This window comes from Lygodium microphyllum, chromosome 1 (assembly GCF_053477565.2).
Source record: "Lygodium microphyllum isolate KBCC chromosome 1, Lygodium_microphyllum_v1.1.10, whole genome shotgun sequence".
Taxonomy (NCBI): domain Eukaryota; kingdom Viridiplantae; phylum Streptophyta; class Polypodiopsida; order Schizaeales; family Lygodiaceae; genus Lygodium; species Lygodium microphyllum.
In genome coordinates this window covers 115,411,195-115,431,547 of record NC_141135.1, presented here as the reverse complement: position 1 = coordinate 115,431,547, position 20,353 = coordinate 115,411,195, and positions in this window count along the sequence as shown.

The window sequence follows — 20,353 nt, the reverse complement described above, 5'->3', positions numbered from 1 at the left end:
CCATCTCATCATTCGTCCTTTCACATCTGCTTTGTTCATCAGGAAGGACAGGACCTCATGATCCACATAAAATTTAAAGTGGGTAGATAGTAGGTAGTGGCGGAACTTCTCTAGGGCAAACACCATTGCCAAGCACTCCAGCTCTGTCACTGTATAGTTCTGTTCCCTATTAGTGACTTTTCAGCTTGCGTAATAGATGGGTTGATCTAGCTTCGAGGAGCCCTTCTGGCATAGGACAGCGCCTAAGCCTTCAATAGATGCATCAATGTGTACATGGAACTCTTTCGTCCAATCAAGAGGTTGTAGAATGGGTGCCTCAATCAGACACTGCTTTAGAGTGGTGAAGGCTTTGTCACATTCTTCTGTCTAAGTAAACTCTGCATCTTTCCTCAGAAGCTTGTGCAAGGAGGTTGCCTTTGTTGCAAAATGGGCTATGAACCTTCTATAGTAACCCACATGGCTTAGGAATCCCCTCAACTGTTTGAGGTTGGTGGGCGCTGTTAGAGCTGCGATCTTTTTTATCTTTGTAGGGTCTGTTGATATCCCTTGTGCAGAGACGATGTGGCCCAACAGAACTCCAGAAGAGACCCCAAATATGCATTTGTCGGGGTTGAGGGAAATCCCATACTCCGGGCATCAATCAAAGCATTGTTCCAGGTGTCCCCAATGTTCATAGATCAAACTATAGACACAGAAGTCATCCAAATATACCTCAATAAAGTCGTGTAGATGATTTTGGAATGCGGCCATCATGACTAGCTGGAAAGTAGCAAGGGCATTGCAGAGCCCAAAGGCATCACTCAATAAGCGTAGGTCCCCCATTCTATGGTGAAGGTTGTTTTGGATTGGTCTTCTTCTGCTATCTGGACTTGGTTATATCCGCTGAATCCATCCAGAAGGGAATAAAGCTCATGTCCTGCCATTGTGTCCAATAGTTGGTCTGTGAAAGGGATAGAAAAGTAATCCTTCTTCATCTTGGAATTGAGCTTGCGGAAATCCACACATATTCAAAGCTTGCCATTCTTCTTGGGTACAACCACGATCGGTGAAACCCATTCACTATTTGCCACTGGATAGATGAACTCGCCTTCCAGAAGCTTCAGCAGCTCTGCTTTCACCAATGTGGAATAATTCGGGTTCATTCACCTCTATCGTTACCCTACTAGCTTGGCATCAGGCTCCAAGTCAATATGATGCTGACATATTGTAGGATCAATCCCCTTTAGGTCTTTGTAGGACCAAGCAAACACGTCAAAATTCTCTTTCAACAAGTTGTACAAAGTTGACAACTCCTCTTTCGGTAGGCTGCTACCCACCTTCAAGTGGCGTTCAGTGCCATCTGCATTCACAAAAGTTAACTACCTTTCACCTTCTACTTCACAGATGAAGGTCCCACAGACTGCTTCTGGATACAGATCCGGCTCCTTCAAGGGGGTGGTGTCCTCTTCTGATGTCCCACTAGAACCAACTTCTTCTTTTGGTGGAGACTTAGGTTGCTCCTTGAGATGTTGAAATGGGATTAGAGCCGTTTCAGGTTTGGTTTCAAGATTAGTTACCTCTTGGCTTGAAGACTCCTCTTCTGATGACACATCTAGGAATGTTACATAACAGTGACCCTCTGATGCCTGTTGGAATCGTGAGACTGGTGCTTTTTGGCACGGTGCATCATCATCATCGTTCTTTGGCAAGGATGGTTGAGGACGGCAAGAGCCACTGGTGAAAGACGGCTTGTTCTTCATTACACATTTCTTACAAAGATTTTACATATGAGAAGATCCATTTACCAGACCAAATGGTACCATCGCCATTCTGTCCCACAGCATGAGCTCGTCTGCTTTTGATGCTTCTGGAACTTCATCTTCATATGTAACCTCTTCAGATGGGATAGAATCTTCCATCTCTCTTTCATAACCTTCTTCTTCCATATCATCTCCTTCCTCTCCTGTCTCTGTCTCTGGCTCTGTCTCTATCTCTGGCTCTGTAGGAGCTCTGTAAGAGAAGAACATGTTCTCTGTTTCATCTTATGCCTCTGTCTCTGGCTCTGCTATGGCCATGTAACAGGGAGAGCAGTACATCCATGCTTCTATCTCACTGTCAGAAGTGATTTCAGAAATCATTCCTGGTTCAGGCAGGAAGTATTCACACATTGATAATGGCTTTGCATCTTTTGGAAGTTGGCTTACAGTATCCACTGTTAAGGAACGTGCCACTGTTTTCTTAGGAAGGATCTGTTTGACAGCATCTTCATTTGCTGATGTGCCATCTGTAGCCTCATTAGGGGAGTCAGAAGATAATTCCAAGGAGGTGGATCCATGTCCTTTTTGAGAACCATATAGCTTCAGCACCACTTTGTTGGGTCCTCTACCCAAGGTCAAGGTTCCTTTGAACCAATCCGTCCTTGCTCTAGACCATGGCTTCAAAAAGCCATGGTCTGCCCAATAATAGAGGGTAGGATGTACCATAAGAGTTTGGCTTCATCACCAGATAGGTTAGCCAATAATCTCTTCCAGCCACTATAATCTTCACATATGGGAGAATGCCCAAAGGCTTGATTCTGCTCTGATCCTCCAGTCTGATGAGCCATTGGGTTGGTTGCACACCTTGTAGGCCGAGATCCTTCATTGTCACATCTGTCATAATGTTCACTGATGAACCACCATCAATCAGTGCATTTGCAATGAAGCAACGTTCTATCCACACACCAGTCTCTGGGGTACCCGAATCTAGGAAGGCGTTAGCCACATCCACTTCTTTTACAGGCTCTGGAGCTTTGTTGGGACTTTGTTGCTGTTGAGGGAGCAATCCTTAAGCCACGTCTTCTTTTCAGTATACCTTTGAACCTTTTTCGGCAACTGGGAGACAACATCAATAATTGTCGGAATGTGAGGTTTGGTTTAAAGGTATCTAGATCTCTGACCAGATCGTATTCCTTAATAGGATCCATTGGCTTCCCTAACCAGTTAGGGAATGGGGCAACACCCATTTTCATTTTCCTTTGTTCTTCCAACAAGGGTATCATGGGAACTTCTTCTGCCACTTGTGGCACTTCCTCCTCTTCTATCTCCTAGACCTCTAGTCTTGTCTCTGGAACTCTCTCTGTGACTCTCTGTGGCACTGTAGTGCTCTATACAGCACTGTCAGACTCTGTTCTGTTTTGTTCTTTTGGTGGAAGATTGAACTTCACTGTTCTAGCAGGAGGATTATTTTCTTTCTGGATAGGTGGTTCCTTCTTCTTTGCATGCATAATGGCAGCAACTTCCAATTCCACTAAATTGGAGGTAGGCTCTTAGGCCTTGGCCGGACTGTCAGTAGCACTATTTTTCACTGGGGCTGGGCTTGGACAGTCTTTTGCAGTGTGGCCTTCTCCTTTGCATCGACTGCATAAGGGCTTATAATCTACTTACCTTCTGGGATTTGGACAATTTGGTGAAATGTGTCCCTTTTCTCCGCATCTGTAACACTCCACTTCTGATCTTTGACCACCGCTAGACTGTCTTCATCTGTAACTTTGAGAGGGAAATCTCCTTGGACCGAAATTAGGACCAAACTCTCTAGGCTTGGGTCCAATATCTTGTGTTGTCATTTTGGATTCCAGCAAGTTGAATCTTGCATCTTTCTCCTTCTTTCTCCTATCATGCATCTCCTTCAAAGAGCAAATATCCTCTGTATGGTTCTTCTACAAATAGTAGGAACAGAAGGCTCCAGGAATGGTTGGTTTTCATGTACATTCAGTGGCTAAATGGCATGCTTGATGACACTTACCATACCAAGTATTTGATCGCATCACATCTCTTCCTGCTCCTGCAACGTTGGATATACTAGCGGTATTCACTTTCAGCGTCTATTGTTGCTCTGTAATCACATCCATCAACTCCTTTTTGATATTTGCAACTGAGTTGGATAAGTAATCCTTCAAGCTTTCTCCTCCTGAGGTACTGGTAGTAGGGTTTTGAGAAGTCTCTGTAATCAGCATTTGGTGGGTACATCATTCCTGGCATCAGAGGAGGTAGGACTCCTCTTCCTGGATTCATCGCCAATCTAGCTTCTACTTCATCGTACAGTCTTGCACCTTTGGTTGCAGCTTGCAGTGTGGCTGGTCTTTGCAGCTCCACAAACTTACGGACTTTTGGTTGTAATCCTCTGAGAAACACCCCCTTCTGAATGCCATCATCTAGATTATGGTTAGTCCATCTCTTTAGGATGGATTCCATTTGTGAGACATAAGCTTCTACTCTTTCTCCAGAGGATTGACTTAGGTTCATAAATTCCTCTCGCATCCGCTCTTCAAAACCTTTACGCCTAAATTTAGTGAGGAAGGCCAACTTCAGGTCGTCCCATGTGCCAAAAGTTCCTGCTGCTTGTCTCTCATACCACTGAAATGCCGCGCCCTTGAAAGTGGCGGGGAATATTGCTAACCAATGCTCAGGGGGTCTGGCATTGTTAGCCACCTATGCTACCATAAACCAGCTACATGAAGATTCGGGTCTTCATTGTACTCTCCCTTAAAAACTGGCAATGGGACTACATTCGCTGGCCTGTCTCATCAATATTTCCAGGATGGATCTGGCTTGGAAGTGGGCCTCCAGCAGGACGAGGAAGGGCTTGATGTGCCATTGGGACTTCTGTAAAGAGTTCCGCAAGGGCGTCAAAGGCGGCTTCTGCTGCGAGCTCGTTCTCAGCTTTGATTTTTTCTTTCTCTCTTCTCATGTACCTCTGGACTCGTTGTAATGCTTGCCTCTTTATTGCGTCATTCATCAGGGGGTTGGCTCCACTTTATTATTAGTGCTCCACAGAGGGTTAACAGAAGGCTTCAGTCTCTAGAGGACTCTCTTGCCAACATTTCTTCTACTTCTTCCTTTTCAACGTCTCTGAATTCTGCTTTCATGCCACTGCACAGAGGAAGGTATTCGGTTCTGAAAGTGTCAAAATGCATACGTCTGAGCATTGTGGTGGTGCCATCATCATAGTAATGCCAGCTTCTGATGGTTTCAACAGTGTATGTTGTGAAAAACACTCTGTCTACCAACTTCCAATGGGTTGCTAATTGGACAAACAGAAGATTGTCAGTGCACCAAGCATCCCATGTATCTTGCTGTTGAGCATCCACGAACAAATTCCAACTTTTTTCCTTTTTGTCTTTGTGAACCTCCACAGACCAAGACTCCTGAAGCTTCTTCACAATCTCCCACTTGATGATGTCTGTAAACTTCTCAATGAATTCCAAATCTTCCATGTATGGTCATTCTCTCTATTTCTGCTCTTCAGTTTGTTCCCAAACAGTTTGCCACCAAGATGCAAGTTTCTGCTGCTTCAACAGGAAGAGGAAACTGTCCATCACATAGAGCATGCATCATGATGGTGATGTGTTTCCTCCATTGTGGGATGAACTTCTTGTGGAAAGTGGCTTGGATTATGAGAAATTCCAACTCTTCAGTGGAGGAAGGAACTTTACAAACATCCATTGAATTCTTCTTTTCTTGTCAATGCCATTTCCTTCATTTTCAGCCTCTTCGGGTGCTTGTTGATGGCAAGCTTCCCTGGCTGCGCACCAAAAACATGGAGCCCCAAGAGGAACACCAAGGAAAAGGGAATTCTCTTGCAAGAAAATCTATCTTGTAACATCAACATACTTTTTTATTAGGTTTTTTATGATCACAATGAAGAAAAGAACACCAGGCACAACAAATCTTCATGCAGCATCATGTAGATCTCCCATGGATTTGATAGAATCAACCATATTCTTCAAAATCTTCACAAAATCCATCAATATAACAAAGAAAAAAAATGAATACACCATCTTTGAATGGAAATACATCACATAGTATTCATCTTCAATATCTTCATAGTCTTCTCTCTCAATCTCTTATATACAATCACTCTATTTTAGTAGAATTGGCTATCTCTGACTCTCTCTCTCTCTCTCCATCAATAATACATCATATCCTCACTACAATCTCTCATAATCACTCACAATAATCCTTCTTAGGTCATGGATACCCCTCCCAAGAGGTATGCCTGATATGAAGAGTCACTAGAGCCACTACAATGTCCTTTCACAGCTCACTACTATCACTTCACTTCAATCTTTACTTGAGTCTTCAGCAGCTACTTCTTTCACTTCTTTTAGCTCTTTTTCACTTGTATTCACCTCTTTCCAAGGCTATAAAACTTTCCCAATCTACACTCTCATCCAACAGAACACATACAGAAGCATACAGAAGAGTCATAGTACAGTACCAATACAGCTACAGTACAAAAACAGAAGCTCTACAGAAGATCTACAGAAGGTTACAGAAGGTCAACAAAACCTCATAACTCATAATCAAACAATTCCAAACTCTAAAAAACTATTCAATAAGCTTTCACAAGATCTCAATCTTCATCAATCAATAATCCATGCTTCATACAGAAGACAATCAGAACAAAACAGAAGCTATACAGAACCAATCAAAACCTATCAGAACATCACAGAACCTCATATCTCCACTGAAAATCATCATGAACTTAATAAAACCATTCCAATCTATCCAAAACACTCTCAAACCACTTCCAAACCAATCAATCATCTCATAAAATCAACCATTCAGCTCTCAAAAACAACAAAATTTAGCCAAAAAATAGGTCATTTCAACACTCAACACAACACAAGATATGGGCACTTTGAATTCCTAGTTATGTCATTTGGGCTTACAAATGCACCTGTCACCTTCAATAGGTTAATGCAAGATATCTTTAGGCTATATCTTGATGATTTCGTGCTTGTCTTCTTCGATGACACTTTAGTCTATTCCAAACAGGAGGAAGATCATGAATCCCAACTTCGGATTGTCCTTGAAACAATGAGGTCACATAAGCTGTATGCTAAGATGAAGAAGTGTGCATTCTACAAACATCAGATTGAATATTTGGGATTCATAGTATCAGTAGAAGGAATCTCAGTGGACCTAGCCAAGGTTAGAGATGTGCTAGAATGGCCAATACCAACATCTGTCAAAGAAATACGTAGCTTTCTTGGATTGACAGGATGATATAGGGTCTTCATCAGAAACTATGCTTTGATTGCAGCACCTCTGACGGACTTACTGAAGAAGCAAACTTCCATTGCATAGTCAACTCGCAAACAAAATAGCTTCGACAGATTGAAGCAAACTTTAGTATCAACACCTATCTTAAAACTTTCAGACCTCAATAAGGAGTTCGAAGTAGTAACTGATGCTAGCACTGCCTTGGGATGTGTGCTCATGCAGGAAGGTCATCCTATAGCATACTCTTCAGGGAAATTGAAGAGTCATGAAAAGAATTATGCTACGCATGATCTGGAATTGCTAGCTGTCATCCATGCTCTAAAGCTTTGGAGACACTACCTATTGGGTAACAAGTTTACACTAGTAACTGACCATAAGAGTCTCAAGTGGATCTTTACCCAGAACGAGCTCAACATGAGGCAACGTCGGTGGATTGAAGTACTGGAGGAGTATGACTTTGAAATCAAGTACCGACTAGGGAAAGAAAATGTAGTTGCTGATGCACTTAGTCGCAAGGCATTCCTTGATTCCCTAATCTTACAGAATCCATCAACAGCTAGATCTCTAGCTACAAAAGTGTCTATGCCAAACAATCCAATACTTGAGTTAGCTAGAGAGGAAGCATGCCATGATCTAGCCTATCAAACAATGCTAAGGGAGATCTCTATCAAGGATCAGAATCAAAAATTGTAGGCTAAGTATCATGAATTTTCTATCAATAGTGGACTTGTCTACTATAGAACGAGGCTGTGTATATCGGCAAGCTAGTCACTTAAGCAGAAGATATTGTGGGAAGCTCATGATTCCCCTTTCTTAGGACATCCTGGCTATGCCAAGACTCTCAATATAGTCAGGAAAAGCTAACATTGGGAGAGGCTCAAAGGTTACGTTCTCAAGTATGTCACCGAGTGTTTGTCTTGTCAACCTATCAAAGCCGAACATGTCAAGATGCCAGGGAAGCTGCAACCGCTTGACATTCCCCAAATGAAATGGGAATTCATCAGTATGGATTTTGTTGTAGGCCTACCCCAAGTCCAGGGAGGATACAACTCCATCATGGTTGTGGTTGACATGCTTACTAAGGTTGCACACCTTATTCTAGTAAAGACAAACTATAAAGCCTCAGACATTGCAAGATTGTTTATCAAGGAGATATTCAAGCTACATGGGCTACCAAGAAGAATCATTAGTGATCATGATTGTCTCTTCACATCATACTTCTGGAGAGCTATCTTTGAAGCCATTGGGACTCAACTCTGCTTTAGCACCGCTTACCATCCCCAAATGGATGGCCAAATAGAGCGAGTAAATCAAGTCATCGAGGATATGCTTAGGGCATACTGTTGTCGTGAGCCGAAGAGGTGGATTCAATACTTGCCTTTGGTTGAATTTGCCTACAATGCTTCTTACCAACAAAGCATTCAAATGACCCCTTTCCAAGCATTGTATGTTCATGACTGTCGAAGCCCCCTAAACTTCTCAGATCCAACCTTGAGGGTTGAAGCTTCAAGGCAAATGTTGGAAGAGATGGATGACCAAATAAAGTCACTAAGATAGGACATCCAAGCTGCCAAGGATAGACAGAAGGCCTACGTGGATTTGAAACGTCAAGATAGAGTCTTCGAAGAAGGAGACATGGTCTTCATTCGCGTACGCCCTAAGAAGAGTTCCCTATCCTTAGGAGATTGCAAGAAGCTAAGTCCAAGGTATTGTGGACCGTACAAGATCCTTAAGTGCCTAGGACCTAATGCTTATAAACTGCAACTCCCTGAGAACCTAAAAATTCATAATGTATTCCATATCAGCCTATTGAAAAAGTATGTACCTAATCCTAACCATGTACTTGATGACCAACAAGTTGTAATGCCTAGTCAAGGAGTCCTTGAACTAAGGCCTGACAGGATCTTAGATGTTACGGAGAGACAATTGAGATCCAGAACCTTGAGAGAATGCCTCGTCCACTGGAAAGATTATCCCAAAGAGGATGCCACTTGGATAGATGAAGGCACTCTCAACCATCAATATTCTCAGTTTATCTTGAGATGAGGACATCTCGATTCCTCCAAGGGGGAGAGAATGTAATATCCCGAAGGCGTAGGTTCGTGTGAACTGCCCAATAGAAGATAATGGAATTATCCTTTAGATAAAAGCAATTTTTTTTATTTTCCCTCTCCTTCAACCGATTGTCAAGCTGGAGGAAGAGGGGATTAGTATGGTGGGAAAGCTCCTTGCTGGAGCTTGCCAAAGCTTGTGCGCATGCCCGTTGACATGCAGGAGGGGAGGATTCCCGTCCCCTCCCCTATTTAAACCATGGTGGCCACCAAGGATCGGGGGAGAGACACAGTATGCCGTCATACTACAGAGTGGGAGAGAGGAGGCGCTGCCTTACTACCATTAAGGGAGGCTGTAGGAATCGTGAAGGAGGGAGAGGCTAAGGAGGCTACCACCAGTCCGCCCTGGGAAGCCGAGCTGGTCTGCAGAGGTCGCCGCCATCCGTCGTCGTTCAGCCACCACTCGTCGCTGTCTGTCGAGTGTACCCCCCCTAGCCCATGTGCTTTTTGAAGCTTCTAAAGTTTCTAAGGGAGGGGGCTCTATAAGCCCCCTCCCCCTCCCCCTCCCCCACCCCCCACCCCCCCCCCCCACCAAAAGCTTTGACCTTAAGGGTCCTTTGCCTCCCTGTGTTTATAAATCTCCCTAAGGGCTTCCTTGGGGCCTTTTTTCTCCTATGACCTTTAGGACTACCCTTTTTTCCCCCCTAGAAACTTCCCCTTAGGCCTCTATAAGCCCTTGCCCCCCCCTCCCCCCCCCCCCAATTCTCCTTGGAGGGGCCTTTAAGAGATCTTAGGCCCTTTTCCCTCCAAAAGTTTTTTTCTTTTAAAGGGCCTTATTCCCCCCCCGTATCTCAAATCCCCCTAAGGGCCGCCTTAGCCCTTTTCTTTCCCCATGCGAAAATAACCCATCTAGCTCTCCCATACCTTGTTTTTCCCCCGCACATAAAAGAAAAGAGAATGTTGATTGTCTTTTGACGCCTTCCTTTCCTACTCAAAAGCCCTCGTAAGAGATTCTACACCTTTTATTCCCCGTTCGTGCAAGTCTTTATAAGGCCATTAAGCCTTTCCCATGGCTTTAATGGGTCTTATTCACGAAAGATTTTGAAACACCCCCTTTTGAAATCCCTACTTCAAGGAGGAAGCCTTCTAAAACTTCTTTCGACGGACGTGCAAGTTATTGCAAAAGGGGGCCACGGTGGAATTTCAAAAAGGAGTTGTAAAGTTGCATCCACAACGGAAAGACTACAATTGCGATGCCTTCTAAGAAAGCCCAAGGCGCAACCGTAGGAGGATCATCTCCTAGCATCCACGTGGACATCTCACCCCAAGTCCACGTTTCCTTCCTAATTTTTATTTGGTATTGTTATAATTCAATCGTGCAAAGGATAATTGTTGGAAATAGGATGCATTTTTCGTCTTAATTGCTTTAGAAAAATTAGCTCACGACGGAGGAATTTAGTCATTAATATTTTCAATAAAACAAGCAAAGTAAAGGGAGCATAAATGCATTTCTAGTAAATAGCTTTATGTAATGCAATGAATTAAGATTAGATTAATGACCATTGTTATAGAACGGAATTAAAATTAGTATACCTCGTTTAAACATGGAAATATAAATTGCATATCACGTTATTAATCCATATCCTCTTCGCAATGAATCATTATGGAAAGTGTTAGGAATCCTTAGGAAAGTGCAAGGCATGAAATGATTCTTACGATGCATAACTCTAGGCAGTTATCGTTTGTCAATTGCATAAATTATCAAGTAAAAGGTTGCTTGTTTAGCATGAATTTTGTTTGCAAGTAATTGGAAGATTAGTTGGAATTAACCTATCCTATGCCTGACCTAAAAAACGATAAGTTAGGGTTTAAAAATCAATTTACACGTAGACAACGAGTCATGTGTTTATGGAATGATAATGTAACTATCTTCAAGAGATAAACAAATTGGCATAAACCTAAAACACCTAAACCGCGGAGTACTTGTTTAGAATGAGTTAAATTCCAAGAAATTCACTGGGAAATTAATACGTGACCTAATCGTACGTATTGCTAAAACTGAAACTCCTATACCCTAAATACTTGCCCACATTCACCGAATGTAGAGACAGTGAAACATATTTGGGAAGAGATCTAGGGCTTGTCTCTAAGAATCTTACGAGATGGAACTTGGAACCCTAGGACTGACAACATCAGCCTAATGTAATCAGGAACAGATTGTTTTGTGACTCCATTCGATGAGTAGAATAGTCTCATAGTTCGACACGACACTTATGCAACAAGTGCGGAGTCGTATGATCTTGTGATTGGATCACAAGGGAATGGCCAATTCTCGCAATGAGGTTGGTAGGTCCTTACACAAGTTATCTTGCAAGAGGATGAATAATCATCCTAATTTAGTATCTTTCTTGAGTAAAGAAGATTGCTTGGAAGCAATAGACCAGCCGATAAACTGAAATAATCTATGAACTTAAGATTTGACCAAGTCGGGTTAATAGGGTATGCCCTAACCCAGGATATAGGGGATCTTGCCAAGTCGCAAGTCATCCCGGATCAAGTGCTGGATGCATTTGAAAGGAAGGACTCGTTCCTTAGTAGTTTGCCAACAAAAAAATGACCAATGGAAATGTTTGTGCTTGCTACAGATTTTAGAGCATTGTTTGGTTTTGTTTGATCAATGAATTAAAAGATAAATCGATATCTAATACTTCAGGTTGAAGGCCTGAAGGGAGAGGCAGCTTCAATTACCCCCAACTGCCTGCCTGACCCTAACCAAGGGGGTTGTTAACTGCGTCGGGAAAGTGGACCGAACCCGCCACGAGAGGTCACTCTGTTGAGCGCTGCTTGGAGCAGGAGGACGCTTGGGTGCTAGGGGGGGCTCTGGCCGTAAATCCCTCGCCTTCCGGGCCCTGCACAAGAGGCTAACATGACTTGGGATTGGATCTCGAGGCCCACATACTAGTCTACAGGCGAAAACTTGGATTGGTAATCCCTGTGGATTGTTGGATAGCCTTCGGGCAGATTGTGGATAAGCCTATGGGCTAGACTTTTTGTATTTCAAAGATAAAAATGATAACCTATTAATAAGGAACTTGTTTGACATTGTTTTTCTATGTCAAGTGATATGATTATGTGAAAGAACCAGTGCCTAACGGGCTAATTAAAGAAGTTGATTGATACATGTCCAACTAATGTGTTAGGTAATTAAATAACTAAAACAACCCGAGGAAAGTGCGGAGAATGGGCCATAGGTCCATTCTACGGATGGGTGGTCCCGGTTGGCCGAAAACTTTTCTCAAATCACAATGGACAGTAAGAATATCGTCAAAGAACACAAACAACAAAAGCGTTGACCTAGAGTTATAATTAACCCCGATTTATGCTGTTTTAGGGGAACGGAATGGGACTATACCTTATGGCAGAGAGGTTGAGCTTTGCATCCCTCTCGTTTCCCATTCTCCTTGAACCAAGTGCAGCGTGAATCTACTTCCGACCTGGCGTTTCTGCATAAAGTAGTTCGCTTGGGTCCGACGCTAGTTGCCGTTAGGAAATGACCAATAAGGAAAACCCTAATTCAGGTCGATCCTAAGTGGGAACAGCTGGAATACTTCTGCTACGTGGCAGATGCGAAAAGCCCTAGATCGCAAACCCTATAACATTCCATGGGAGTGCCGGGCGGAGCTTTCTAGACATCCTTTTCGATGGACTGCTAAGATGTGTCCTGAAGATACAAGTGGACACGTTACAGGCAGGGATTACACGGGTCACTTCCTCATATACATATGAGTTCAGCTCAACTCTCCGACCTCAAATATGTAAAGTTGAGTTTATGTGAGCCTCCACAAAAATGAACAGCTTCATGATCTTCAGGTCTTCCAACCACTTGATCCTCTTTAGGTCGGTTTGAAGGTATGCAAACCTGTGGGTCGCTATATAGTAGATTCTTGAGTTACCCATCCATCTTTGTTCCACGTACAAAGGCGATGGATTATAGATACGATCTAGGATGTTCGTCATCTCAACCCTTTGTTGATTATCCGGGGAATGCATCGTGGTCATAAACATGACTCGAAACACTAAGAACCTGTTCCATGCTTCATAATTTTGCAAGACAGCATCGAAAGTAAGGAAATGCTTAGAACATCAACATTTGCTTTACTTCATCTTATTAAGATTTCTTAAAAACAAATCCTTCGTTGGTTGACTCTGATACCAACTGTAACGTGTCCACGTGTTCTCTTCAGGATACGTCTAGCAGTCCATCGGAAAGGAGATCTAGAAAGCTCCACTCGGCACTCCCATGGAGTGTTACGTGGTTTCGCATCTGCCACGTAGCGGAAGTAATTCTGGCCGTTCGCACTTAGGACTGACCTGAATCAGGGTTTTCTCTAATGGTCATTTCCTTAACAGCAACTAGCGTTGAACCCTGAGCAAACTACTTTACACAGAAACGCCAGGGCCGAAGCGGACTCACGCTGCACTTGGTTCAAAGAGAATGGGAAATGAGAGGGATGCAAAGCTCAACCTCTCTGCCATAAGGCATAGCCCCATTCCGTTCCCCTAAAACAGCGTAAATCGGGATTATTATAACTTAGACTCTAGGTCAGCACCCTTGCTATTCATGTCCTTTGAAACGATCTTGTTGTTGTCGTTTATGATTGAGAAGAGTTTCCGGCCAACTGGGACCACCCATCCATAGGATGGACCCATGGCCACATCCACCACACTTTCCTCAGTTGTTTTAGTTGTCTAATTACCTAACACATTTAGTTGGACATGCATCAAGCAGCTTCCTTAATTAGCCCATTAGGCACTGGTTCCTTCACATAATCATGGCACTTGACATAGAAAAAGCAGTATACAAGTTCCTTTGTAACAGGTTATCATATTTATCTTAGGAATACATTTATAAAGTCCAGCCCGTAGGCTTATCCAAAATCCGCCCGAAGGCTATCCATCAATCCACAGGGATTACTAATCCAAGATTCCGCCCGTAGACTAGTATGCGGGCCTCGAGATCCAATTCCAAGTCACGTTGCCCTATTGTGTAGGGCCCGGAAGGTGAGGGATTTACGGCTAGAGCCCCCCCTAGCACCCAAGCATCCTCCTGCTCCAAGTAGCACTCAATGGAGAGACCTCTCGCAGCGGGTTCGGTCCACCTTTCTGGCGCAGTTAACAACCCCCTTGGTTAGGGTCAGACAGACAGTCGGGGATAACTGAGGCTGCCTCTCCCTTCAGGCCTTCAACCTAAAGCATTAGATAAACTTTTCATCCTTTAATTGTTTGAGCAAACAAGGCAAACAGTGCTCTCTAAATTGTTACAAGCACAATCATTTCCAGTGGTCGTTATTTTGGCCAATCGCTAAGGAGTGAATCCTTCTCTCTGAATGCATCCAACACTCAATCTGGGATCAATTGCAACTTGGCAAGATCCCCAAGGGTTTGTTTTTTAACCCTTATGTCCTTGGGTTAGGGCCCTACCCTATTAACCCAACTTAACCAATACCTTAAGTTCTATTAACAGAAAATATGTTGCTTTAAATTATTGATTGGTCCTTTGCTTCCAAGCAAATATCTAATCCCCTTGTCTTGGTCACTTTTCCCAAGAAAGGTACTATATCAAGATGACTACTCATCCTCTTGCAAGATAAACTTGCGCAAGAATCTGCCAATCTTATTCCGAGGAATTGGCCATTCTCTTTTGGTCAAATCACAAGATCATGCGACTCTGCAACTTGTTGCACAAGTGTCGCATAAAAAACCATGGGACTATTTTATCCATTAAACGGCGTCTTCTAATCATGGAATCATGATTAGATAGGAAACAGGGTTAGGGTGTCTTCATAACAATCCGTTCCTGATTGCACTAGGCCGACATTGTCGGTTCTAGGGTTCCAAATTCAAACCGAGTTTCATCTTTTTAGCGAGCGATCCTTAGGGTAGAAACCCTAGATCGTTTCTCTCGAGTATGTCCTATTGTCCCTACATTCCGTGAATGTGGGCAAGTCTTTAGGGTATGAGAGTTTCATCTTGGCAATAAGAGCGATTAGGTCACATCCTCAACGTGCTAAACCCTAGTTAGCACTTAGAATATATTGCATCGATTTAACCATTCCCAAGTGAGTCCTTTGTGGTTTAGGTGTTTAGGGTAAAACCATTACAATTCCATTTTCGTAAGCACACGATTCATTGGCTATGAATGATTAGATTTACAATCCCTAACTTTTTTGGTTAAAGTCAAAGTGTATGTTAAGTTATGGCAGAATTCCTATTGATCCTTTTATAACATGCAGTCAAGATTCATGCTACTAAGCTTTAGGGTTTTATGTGAACCGTGCAGCTTTTTCCTAAATTCATTTCTAAATGAATTATTCATATGCTAAATTTACACAACCTTTCATAACTACTTACGTAATTGATCAAGATTTATGCCAATTTCCTAGAGATTAATCTACTTCATGCATCCCTAGAATCATTTCCATACCTCGCAAATTCCTACGGTTATTAGCAACCTTCTTTAAAGAATCATTTCGAGAAAAGATATCTAATAATGTGACATGTGATTTATTCTTTCCATGCATAATCGAAGTGTACTATCATAATTTTGACTTGTAATGATGGGCATTAGTTGATCTAAATTCGTTATTTGCAATGCATAAAAAACCACTTGCTAGGAATGCATAGAGATATTATGCTCTTTTTTTTGTTTGTTTCATTGAAAAATACCAATGTTCGAATTCTTCAATTATGAGCTATTAGCCAAAGTATTTCAATCGAAAAAAGTGCATCCTAATTCTATAAATGATCCATGCACAATTGTAATATTATGACGTAAATCAAAATTTAGGAAAAAAACGTGGACTTGTGGATTCGGTGAAATGTCCACATGAATGCTAGGAGATGATCCTCCTGTGGTTGCGCCTTGTGTCTTTTTAGGAGCCATCGCGTATTCGACCTTTTTGCCTTGGCCGCAGACTTATGATATTGGCCCGTCTCCCTCGCATGCGCAATTCCCTTTGAGAATCGCACTACAACAAAAAGGCTCCATAGACGTGCTTGTAGACGCAATATTTGAACTGTGTCAAAAAATGTCGGGCACATTTATTACGGCGTCTACTGCTGCAGCTAATATTTCGCGTCTAAAAGCGTGCTTATAGTCAGAGTTACACGCCCATATATACGCGCATCTATATGCGCGTATTGACACGCTACGTAAATATATCATCATATTTATAAAAAAGTGGATATATTCATATTGTGCGTCTATACACGCGTGTATCTGCATGTCTAAAAAAGTATTTACTCTACAAGTTTTTGATGAGAATAGACACGCATTTATCTTGCAATTTAGACGCGCTGATAGACATGCAAAACAGAGGTTGAAAAAAAAACCAGAGAGCATGTGGCTTTGCTCTCTAGTTTTTTTCTCCCCATCAACATCAAATTGTATGCTTAGGGAAAATAGAGAAAGATTATTTCTAAGATTTTTGTACTGAAACCAAAACAATGTATGTAGAACACGAAATTTCATATATATAGATGAAACGTTTTTACATGATGAGTTCTAGTGCTTGTGACCTCAAGCATGGTCATGGTCGCAAGCACTAGTTGAAAGATATACATATCAAAAATGAAAACTACAAGCCAAGGGGAGGCATGCATGCATGGGGCTCCTCTACATCTCCTCAGAAGAGGCATCATCATCGCTACCACCACCACTGCCTGTGCCACTGCCGCTGCTGCCACCGCTACTGCTAGTCCCCCCTTCACTATCCTCAACTGCATTAGGGTTCGCCTACACAAAGGATTAAGGTATATAAATACCATTACAAACAATAAATTAAAGTTACCTATACTTTTCATGTAAAAAAAAAAACATACCTCTTCTGGTTGTGGAATTATCATGGCATGATTATATTGCTCCTCCGTGATGAGTCCCTCCTTGTAGAAATGCTGCCAAGTGGATGCCCGGTTATGACCTCGATGGTAGCCTACCTCTCTAGGAGTAGGCATCCTACCAATGATATGATACTACAAAGCAATTTGAACATACAACGTATTAGAACACACTACATAATGAAGTGAAACAAATTACAAAATTTAATTTTAAATAAAAAATCAAATAATACTTATAAACTCAGCCTCCCATGACTCCCTGCCACCCGATCCATAATGCGACGATCCCATGGTTGCCATCTGGATACGTCGTGCCTCTGCATGCTAGCGACTTGTCATTTTCTCTGTTGCTCTCTTCTTGGCCTCTTTCCACTCCCTGCGGTGGCAATTGGGTGGTTGGCCATATCCAGGGTGCCCCTGCTCTTGTCTCCACAATGACTCCTTGGCGCGCACCATAAGGTGAGACCTCTTGTTATGAAGCGCATCTCTCACCTTTGACCGTCCCCAATCATCTGAGAATCATGAATTCTCAGGATTAGGGTACCTTCTATGTACTGCCTGCAGCATCTCTTGCCACAAACCATTTTTTTTGTGCTTGAAGAGAATCATGCAATCTTTGTATGTGGCATGCACGTCACTCCTCAAGTAGGCTATCACTTCCCTCCCCTTAGAGTCATGCAAGATACCACCAACATCAGTGACAGAGTAGTACATTTGTGGAGCCTCACCTCTCTCATTTCCCGGTGAGGGTGATTGAGAGCCACCTCCTAGGCAACCCCCACAAAGCCCTCGACCTCCTCGTCCTCCCGCACGACTCTCCCTCCTTCCTCGACGGGCACTACCCTCTACCTCACTCAATGCACATTCTTCTGAAGATGAACATGCTTCGGCCGATCCATGTACTTCAGCTAATCCCTATGCACCAGTTGATCTGTGTGTGTGCATAGTGCGTGGAGTACTTGTTAGTAGAGGTGTACCAAGGTTTGGTGTTTGTGCAGCAGTGCTAGGCAAAGATGTGATAGGTGTCCCAGACAACACACTGAATACCTCCTTTGCAGTGGGAGGGCAATCAAGATAATTGGTCATCTCCCCCATGAATCGCTACTTGTTTGGAAAACCTCCAAAAAAGCTACCAACAGCTCTAGAAAACTCCACTAAGGTGTTGTTCGTGCGTTCCAACTCAGGATTAGTACTGGAAGATCCAGGATTCCACATCTACACAAGAAAAATCATATTACCCTGTGCAGATAAAACATATTACATGCTGCGTCTATATCTGCGTCTCTGTGTGCGTCTATTTTCGCGTCTCTACTTGCGTCTACACTATCAGCTGGATGCGCTAACATACGGGCACAATCAGACCATTTTTTTCAAACTTGGTTAAAAATGCGCAAAAAAAACTCCATAGATGACAGTCTATAGCATATAAAGAGAGAGAGAGAGAGACAAATAGATAGAAAAAGCAAAGAAGATTGAGAGAGAGAAGAAGAACTCACCTTCTTTGCTTGTTCCGACGGGTGGTGGCTAGGTTGCAAGCTCCTTGTCCTCCTTCTCCCATCCCTTGGTAAGTTGCTTGAATCTTCTTCTCTTCCTTGCTATTTGGCTCTTGTTCTTTACTCTTTGGCTCTTCCTTCCTCCTGTCCTCTTTTTACTCTTATTTCCTTCCCTCATTGTCTTCATGAAGTGATAGATAGACATGATTAGTGATGTCGAGCTCAAAGAGTAGAAAACGCGTAAAAAACGTAAGAAAGCACTAGTTTGAAAAGAAAGCCACAACTTTTTAAATTTTTTTTAAATATTTTGTGTAGCGCTTCTGTAAGCGCGTGTAATTGCGCGTGTATATGCGTAGATAATACTTATTAGACGCGCTGACAGACGCGCAATAACAATTAAACTGATTAGATGCTAGCTTTTGGTTGTTTTTGGATCAACTTGACATGACTTTCCTAGTCTTTCAATATCAAAATGTTTGCCTCCATGTTGTAAGTATCAATGCATGCATTTAGGGAATATGACATATATACCAAATGAAATCACATTTGTCCTTATGATCCAGGTGTAATTATGTCGTATATACATCCAATCATGCCCTATACATGCATACAAATATACATCCAATCATGCCCTATACATGCATACATGCCACATAGATGATTAGATGCATGCAAGGCAATCAAGACTTTGTTTTCTTTATAGCACTCCATCACAAATTGTGATCCTATAGATTTGGAGACTCAATGTACAGAGAGACATGGTCTCACTACACTCATTGATAAATTGTATGTGCATAGTGGTCCAAAAAATCAAGCCTCTTTCTTATTTGTAGGCATTATATATTTGCAGGTATTCAATATATAATTGCTTTATGGAACATTATTTAGTACATGATGCTAGAAGGTTAGCATCACTAATTTACTACACGCATTGCTATCCATGTCAATATATGCATCAAAAAATGTAGCTACTTGTTGCGATGCTAATAGTGATTGATTTGTAGAGAAGTATATACCGATGTTTTTAGTCAATTAGCACATATGTGGTGACTTACTAGACCATCCCACTTGCAATTGCATCCAAGTATCAATAGGTGGATAAAGCACAAATGGTTTTTAGCTAGAGAGAGATAATGCAATGAAGGTGTATACGAAAGAGATAGAGAAAGCATATTATCCATCAATCAATCAAAGATATGTACATGAAGTGACTTGATATAATAATTAGAGTATCGTCATTTTTAGGATGCTCCATTGACTTCTGCAAGTTCCCATAACCTTGAAGTAGATAGCCAACCACACTGTCCATGGAAGGAAAACTTGACCTCATCAAATTAACCAAGTTAATTTACTTATACATTTCATAGATAAGAGATTTGTAGTTGGCTTGTTGGTATTGCAAAGTATCCTTATAGTGATCTATTTTAGTCACCAACAAGTGGACACACTTGTTAAGGGCCAATTTCCACCCTTAATATACCAAACAGATACAAAACCTCCATAACAGATAATCAAAATCTGGTTCTAAATGTTGATAATCTAACTTCTCAAATACACATTCTGATCACGATACGCTATTCAATATTCACTATTCATCACCATTAACCTTATCAATGGAATCAGATAATTCGGAATACAGTACAGAGAATTAAATATACACAGGCAAAATTAGGTAACATCCTTTCATTGTCAAAACAAAACTGTCTTCTACAGTAGCGCATTCCAATTCTCTCTTCCTTCCACAAATAGTTACATCCCAAAATGTTCATGACTCTTCCATTCAAAAAGGTACAACTAACACCCTACATATCCCTTACTCCCTAAGGCTCAAACTAAAGTGATAAATAATCCCTAATGTTATGCCTCTAAGACTGGCACACCCGGTGGA